Consider the following 8,043-nt stretch of genomic DNA (forward strand, 5'->3'; position numbering starts at 1 on the left):
AAAAACCTGGTGGTTTAGAGGTTCCCGGGTCATTGTTACAACTTAAGGACTTTGGGGGTTGACGATACATATAAAGTTCATCGGGGTTGGAATTAGATTTCTCTATTTTTATGCCTTTTCCCTTATTATTTTCTTTTGCCTTTTTAAATTCAGTTGGGGTAATTTCTATAACATCATCGGAATTCTCGTCGGAATCCGATTCATCGGAGAATTGGTAATCCTCCCAATATTTTGCTTCCTTGGCGGAAACACCATTGACCATAATTAACCTTGGTCGGTTGGTTGAGGATTCTCTTTTACTTAACCGTTTTATTATTTCCCCCACCGGTTCTATTTCTTCTTCCGGTTCCGATTCTTCTTCCGGTTCCGATTCTTCTTCCGGTTCCGACTCTTCTTCCGGTTCCTCTTCGGGAACTTGTGAATCAGTCCACGAATCATTCCAATTTACATTTGACTCTTCATTATTATTAGGTGAGTCAATGGGACTTGTTCTAGAGGTAGACATCTATCACATAATATCAAACACGTTAAGAGATTAATATATCACATAATATTCATATGTTAAAAATATATAGTTTCCAACAAAAATGTTAAGCAATCATTTTTAAAGAAAACACGGTCGAAGTCCAGACTCACTAATGCATCCTAACAAACTCGATAAGACACACTAATGCAAATTTTCTGGTTCTCTAAGACCAACGCTCGGATACCAACTGAAATGTCCCGTTCTTATTGATTAAAAACGTTCCATATTAATTGATTTCGTTGCGAGGTTTTGACCTCTATATGAGACGTTTTTCAAAGACTGCATTCATTTTAAAACAAACCATAACCTTTATTTCATCAATAAAGGTTTAAAAAGCTTTACGTAGATTATCAAATAATGATAATCTAAAATATCCTGTTTACACACGACCATTACATAATGGTTTACAATACAAATATGTTACAACAAAATAAGTTTCTTGAATGCAGTTTTTACACAATATCATACAAGCATGGACTCCACATCTCGTCCTTATTTAAGTATACGACAGCGGAAGCTCTTAATAATCACCTGAGAATAAACATGCTTAAAACGTCAACAAAAATGTTGGTGAGTTATAGGTTTAACCTATATATATCAAATCGTAACAATAGACCACAAGATTTCATATTTCAATACACATCCCATACATAGAGATAAAAATCATTCATATGGTGAACACCTGGTAACCGACATTAACAAGATGCATATATAAGAATATCCCCATCATTCCGGGACACCCTTCGGATATGATATAAATTTCGAAGTACTAAAGCATCCGGTACTTTGGATGGGGTTTGTTAGGCCCAATAGATCTATCTTTAGGATTCGCGTCAATTAGGGTGTCTGTTCCCTAATTCTTAGATTACCAGACTTAATAAAAAGGGGCATATTCGATTTCAATAATTCAACCATAGAATGTAGTTTTACTTACTTGTGTCTATTTTGTAAATCATTTATAAAACATGCATGTATTCTCATCCCAAAAATATTAGATTTTAAAAGTGGGACTATAACTCACTTTCACAGATTTTTACTTCGTCGAGAAGTAAGACTTGGCCACTATTGATTCACGAACCTATAACAATATATACATATATATTAAAGTATGTTCAAAATATATTTACAACACTTTTAATATATTTTGATGTTTTAAGTTTATTAAGTCAGCTGTCCTCGTTAGTAACCTACAACTAGTTGTCCACAGTTAGATGTACAGAAATAAATCGATAAATATTATCTTGAATCAATCCACAACCCAGTGTATACGTATCTCAGTATTGATCACAACTCAAACTATATATATTTTGGAATCAACCTCAACCCTGTATAGCTAACTCCAACATTCACATATAGAGTGTCTATGGTTGTTCCGAAATATATATAGATGTGTCGACATGATAGGTCGAAACATTGTATACGTGTCTATGGTATCTCAAGATTACATAATATACAATACAAGTTGATTAAGTTATGGTTGGAATAGATTTGTTACCAATTTTCACGTAGCTAAAATGAGAAAAATTATCCAATCTTGTTTTACCCATAACTTCTTCATTTTAAATCCGTTTTGAGTGAATCAAATTGCTATGGTTTCATATTGAACTCTATTTTATGAATTTAAACAGAAAAAGTATAGGTTTATTGTCGGAAAAATAAGTTACAAGTCATTTTTGTAAAGGTAGTCATTTCAGTCGAAAGAACGACGTCTAGATGACCATTTTAGAAAACATACTTCCACTTTGAGTTTAACCATAATTTTTGGATATAGTTTCATGTTCATAATAAAAATCATTTTCTCAGAATAACAACTTTTAAATCAAAGTTTATCATAGTTTTTAATTAACTAACCCAAAACAGCCCGCGGTGTTACTACGACGGCGTAAATCCGGTTTTACGGTGTTTTTCGTGTTTCCAGGTTTTAAATCATTAAGTTAGCATATCATATAGATATAGAACATGTGTTTAGTTAATTTTAAAAGTCAAGTTAGAAGGATTAACTTTTGTTTGCGAACAAGTTTAGAATTAACTAAACTATGTTCTAGTGATTACGAGTTTAAACCTTCGAATAAGATAGTTTTATATATATGAATCGAATGATGTTATGAACATCATTACTACCTCAAGTTTAGTAGGTAAACCTACTGGAAGTGACAAGAAATGATCTAGCTTCAAAGGATCTTGGATGGCTTGAAAGTTCTTGAAGTAGGATCATGACACAAAAACAAGTTCAAGTAAGATTTTTACTCGAATTAAGATAGTTTATAGTTATAGAAATTGAATCAAAGTTTGAATATGAATATTACCTTGAATAAGAAAGATAACCTACTGTATATAACAAAGGTTTCTTGATCTTAGATGATTACTTGGAATGGATTAGAAAGCTTGGAAGTAAATTAGTAAACTTGAAGGGATTTTTGAAGTGTTCTTGAAGTGTTCTTCCTATGATGATTATAGCTTGATTATTGAAGTGATTTTTGATGAAGATGATGATTACCTACTGGAAAAATACGTTCATAATAGTGTAGGTGTGTTGAGAGAGAATTAGAAAGAGAATTGGAAGTGAAATGGAGTGAATGATGAGTGGTAATTGGTGAGTGGTAAGTGGGGTTAAAAGGAGTTCTAGTTAGTTGACTAGCTCATGGTAGAAGTTAAAATTGATTAGTCATACATGACATAATCAAGAGTAGAATCCCATGCTAGTTCCTATTGGTATATACCCATAGTAAGTACGTTTTGAAGCTGTGTATAATACGGGTAAGAATACGACTATAATTCTTGATGAAAGAAAAGAATGGGAAAGTAACTGTGTCCATTTTCGTTAAGTATGAGTGTTTTGATATATGTCTTGAAGTCTTCCAAAAGTATTTTAATACATCTAAATACACTACATGTATATACATTTTAACTGAGTCGTTATGTCATCGTTAGTCGTTACATGTAAGTGTTGTTTTGAAACCTTTAAGTTAACGATCTCAATTAATGTTGTTAACCCATTATTTATTATATCTAATGAAATGTTAAATTATTATATTATCATGATATTATGATATATTAATATATCTTAATATGATATATATACATTTAAATGTCGTTACAACGATAATCGTTACATATATGTCTCGTTTCGAAATCCTTAAGTTAGTAGTCTTGTTTATATGTACATAACTCATTGTTAATATACTTATGGAGATACTTACTTATGATAATCTCATGTTAACCATATGTATATCCATATATATATCGTCATGTCATTTTTACAAGTTTTAACGTTCGTGAATCGCCGGTCAACTTGGGTGGTCAATTGTCTATATGAAACATATTTCAATTAATCCAGTCTTAACAAGTTTGATTGCTTAACATGTTGGAAACATTTAATCATGTAAATATCAATCTCAATTAATATATATAAACATGGAAAAGTTCGGGTCACTACACATATAGAGGTCAATACCGCGCGATGAAATCATATGTTATTGTAATCGTCCTTATGGTTAAGGTCGGGTTATGACATGTGGTATCAGAGCGTTGGTTTTAGAGAACCAGAAAATTTGGATTAGTGTGTCTTATCGAGTTTGTTAGGATGCATTAGTGAGTCTGGACTTTGACCGTGTTTGATTTAGAAAACTATTGCTTATCCCTGTTGGTTAAAAAAATTAATATGTAAATATTATGTGATACTAACATGCTAGTTGTTATGTGATTGATGTTTAGCTTAGAACTTGTTATCACATTCAGCAATTCCGAACCAGAATCTTCAGATGGTGTTCCAGTCATTAACCTATCCGATGATGAAAACGACACCTTTGGGGAAGACTCACAAGTTCCAGATGAATCAATTGAAGAGGAACCGGAAAGTGATCCTGAGGAGGAAGAAATACAGGAAATTACGAAAGACAAGTTCGAACGAGGAAAGAAACGAAAGGCTACTGAAATGGAAAATCCAAATCCCGAGTCTAGAGAGGATGTTGTGGCACCAGCTCCACCAGATACTTCCACACCTATTCCCGCTATTCCTATTAGTTCTATCCCGACATCCAGTTCTTCGGTTCCTCAGCCAAAATGCAGGGAGATAACCAGGATAACCTTTAAGCGATTTCTTTGAACACAAACGCTTTGGGTTAAATGATGCGTTGTTGTTTTAAACCATGGGATCATATAATGTTTTATATAATATTACTAGTGTGGTTTGCTTAATGTTTGATGTAAGATAAGCATATGTAAAATAGTGAAGTGTGAAATGCAATAATTTTCCATGGTTGAGTATTATTTGGGTGATAGTAATTGATTTTCGTACTAAGCTATTAAGTATGAACTTTAACGGGTAGGTACTACCCTAGGTATAATTATAAAATGCTAATAAGAAGAAAAGGCTTTTATAATAATAACTGGTTCATATTATTAATAAGCTACGATGTACTGTAAATACATACTACATCTATAATATTCCATGTGAATAATTATTTTTTTCCATTTTTATTGAAGATTATGGCGCGATTGAACCGAATGACGGAACAAGAAATCCAGGAACTCATCAATCAGTGAGTGAATGACATAATGTTATGGGTCGAGGCTGCAAGAGGTGCTGCAGTTAACCCAAATCCTCGTGTGGGATGCACTTACAAAACTTTTCAAGGTTGCAAGCCCTCATCATTCAGTGGAACAGAAGGACCGTTCGGTTTAACCCGGTGGATCGAAAAGATTGAGTCTGTGTTTAAAATCAGTGGTTGTATTGAGAAGGACATGACTAAGTATGCATCGTGCACCTTACAAGATAGTGCACTCACATGGTGGAAAAACTATGTGAAGGCCGTAGGAGGAGATGTAGCTTATGATACTCCCTGGGAAGAATTCAAAATAATGCTAATCAACGAGTATTGTCCAAGGAACGAGGTTAGGAAGTTGGAAGCTGAATTACGAAGCCTGAAAGTTGTTGGTACTGAACTCACCAACTACAATCAGCGATTCATGGAATTAGCTTTGCTATGTCCCGAATTAGTACCAACCGAAAAACGGAATATTGAACTATACAAAGACGGTTTGCCTAAAAAGGTCAAGGCAAATGTTACAGCATCCAAACCCAAGACTATTCATGAAGCTATCACCATGGCGAATGAGTTGATGGACCAGATTATTCTAGATAAGAACACCGATGTTAAGACATCGGGAAACAAAAGAAAGTGGGAAGGTAATCATCAACAATCCAACAAGAAACAAGAAACCACGCAAGGTGCGGGTAGCAGTTCGAACTCAGGTTACAAAGGACGAAATCCTTTATGTAACAGATGCCACAAACATCACTCTGGTTATTGTAATGTGGTGTGCAACAATTGTAATCGAAAAGTTCATCTTGCTGAAGATTATAGGGTTCCCGCTACAAATACAAACGGTACCAAGACTCCTACCACCAATGCAAATAGAACTGCCTTGGCCACTGTTACTTGTTATGGGTGTGGGAAACAGGGTCATTATAAGAGTCAGTGCCCGAATCCAGAGAAGAATAACGGATCTGCACGTGGAAGAGCATTTGTTATTAATGCTAGAGAGGCGTATGAAGACCCGGAGCTTGTTACGGGTACGTTTACCATTAATAACTTATCCGCATCTATTATATTTGATACTGGTGCCGATAGAAGTTATGTGTGTAGAGACTTTCACACTAAATTGAATTGTTCATCATTACCTCTAGATGCTAAGTACATGATTGAGTTAGCTAATGGTAAACTAATTAAAGCCGATAAAATTTGCCGTGATTGTAAAATAAATTTAGCCGGAGAAACATTTAAGATTGATTTGATACCCGTAGAATTAGGAAGTTTTGATGTAATAGTCGGCATGGACTGGATGTCCAAAATAGGAGCTGAAGTTGTGTGCACCAAGAAGGCAATTCGCATTCCTCGTAAGGATAAAACGCCAGTAATGATTTATGGAGAGAAAGGTAACTCAAAGCTAAAACTCATTAGTTGTTTGAAAGCTCAAAAGTGCTTGAAGAAAGGGTACTATGCTATCTTAGCATATGTTAATAAAGTCGAAACGAAGGAAAAAGTGAAGAGCATCAACGACGTGCCTGTGGCAAGAGATTTTCCTGAAGTATTTCCGGAAGAGTTACCAGGATTACCTCCATTTAGATCTATAGAATTTCAAATAGATCTAGTACCGGGAGCTGCACCAATGGCTCGTGCTCCATATAGACTTACACCATCTGAGATGAAAGAGTTACAAAGCCAGTTACAAGAATTACTGGACCGTGGTTTCATTCGACCGAGCACTTCACCGTGAGGAGCTCCGATTTTATTCGTCAAGAAGAAAGACGGATCTTTCCGAATGTGTATAGATTATCGTGAATTAAATAAGTTAACTATCAAGAATTGGTATCCACTACCGAGAATTGATGACTTATTTGATCAATTGCAAGGATCATGTGTTTACTCGAAAATCGACCTAAGGTCGGGCAATCATCAACTACGCGCCAAAGAAGAAGATATTTCGAAAACTGCTTTTCGGACACGCCATGGTCATTATGAATTTTTGGTCATGCCGTTTGGATTAACGAATGCGCCAGCTGTATTCATGGACCTCATGAATCGAGTTTGTAGTCCGTATTTAGATAAGTTTGTTATCGTTTTCATTGACGGTATTCTTATCTATTCCAAGAGTGAGCAAGAGCATGAACAACATTTAAGATTAGTATTAGAATTGTTAAGAAAAGAACAATTATACGCCAAATTTTCTAAGTGTGCGTTTTGGTTGAAAGAAGTGCAATTTCTTGGCCATGTTGTTAGTAGCAAACGAATTCAGGTTGACCCAGCTAAAATTGAGGCCATTAAAAAATGGGAGACTCCTAAGACACCAACGCAGATAGGCCAATTTTTGGGTTTAGCTGGTTATTATAGAAGGTTTATTCAAGATTTTTCCCGAATAGCTAAACCATTAACAGCGCTAACACAAAAAGGGAAGAAGTACGAATGGACTTCTGAGCAGGAGAATGCATTTCAATTACTGAAGAAGAAGTTGACTACAGCACCTATTTTATCGTTACCTGAAGGGAACGATGATTTTGAGATATATTGTGACGCTTCGCGACAAGGTTTTGGTTACGTCCTTATGCAACGGAAGAAAGTTATAGCATACGCATCCTGACAATTGAAGATTCATGAGCGAAATTATACGACGCATGATTTAGAATTGGGAGCAGTATTGTTTGCATTGAAGATATGGAGACACTACTTATATGGGGTTAAATGCACTGTGTTTACCGATCATAAAAGCCTTCAACATATCTTCGATCAGAAACAGCTGAACATGAGGCAACGTAGGTGGGTCGAGCTAATAAACGACTATGATTGTGAGATTCGCTATCATCCTGGGAAAGAGAATGTAGTGGTCGACGCTCTAAGCAGAAAGGAACGGGAACCAATTCGAGTACGAGCAATGAACATAAAAATTCGCATGAATCTCAACTCACAAATCAAAGAGGCTCAACGAGAAGCTCTTACTAAAGAAAACATAGGAAATGA

Source organism: Rutidosis leptorrhynchoides, chromosome 4 (genome assembly GCF_046630445.1).
Source record: "Rutidosis leptorrhynchoides isolate AG116_Rl617_1_P2 chromosome 4, CSIRO_AGI_Rlap_v1, whole genome shotgun sequence".
Classification (NCBI taxonomy): domain Eukaryota; kingdom Viridiplantae; phylum Streptophyta; class Magnoliopsida; order Asterales; family Asteraceae; genus Rutidosis; species Rutidosis leptorrhynchoides.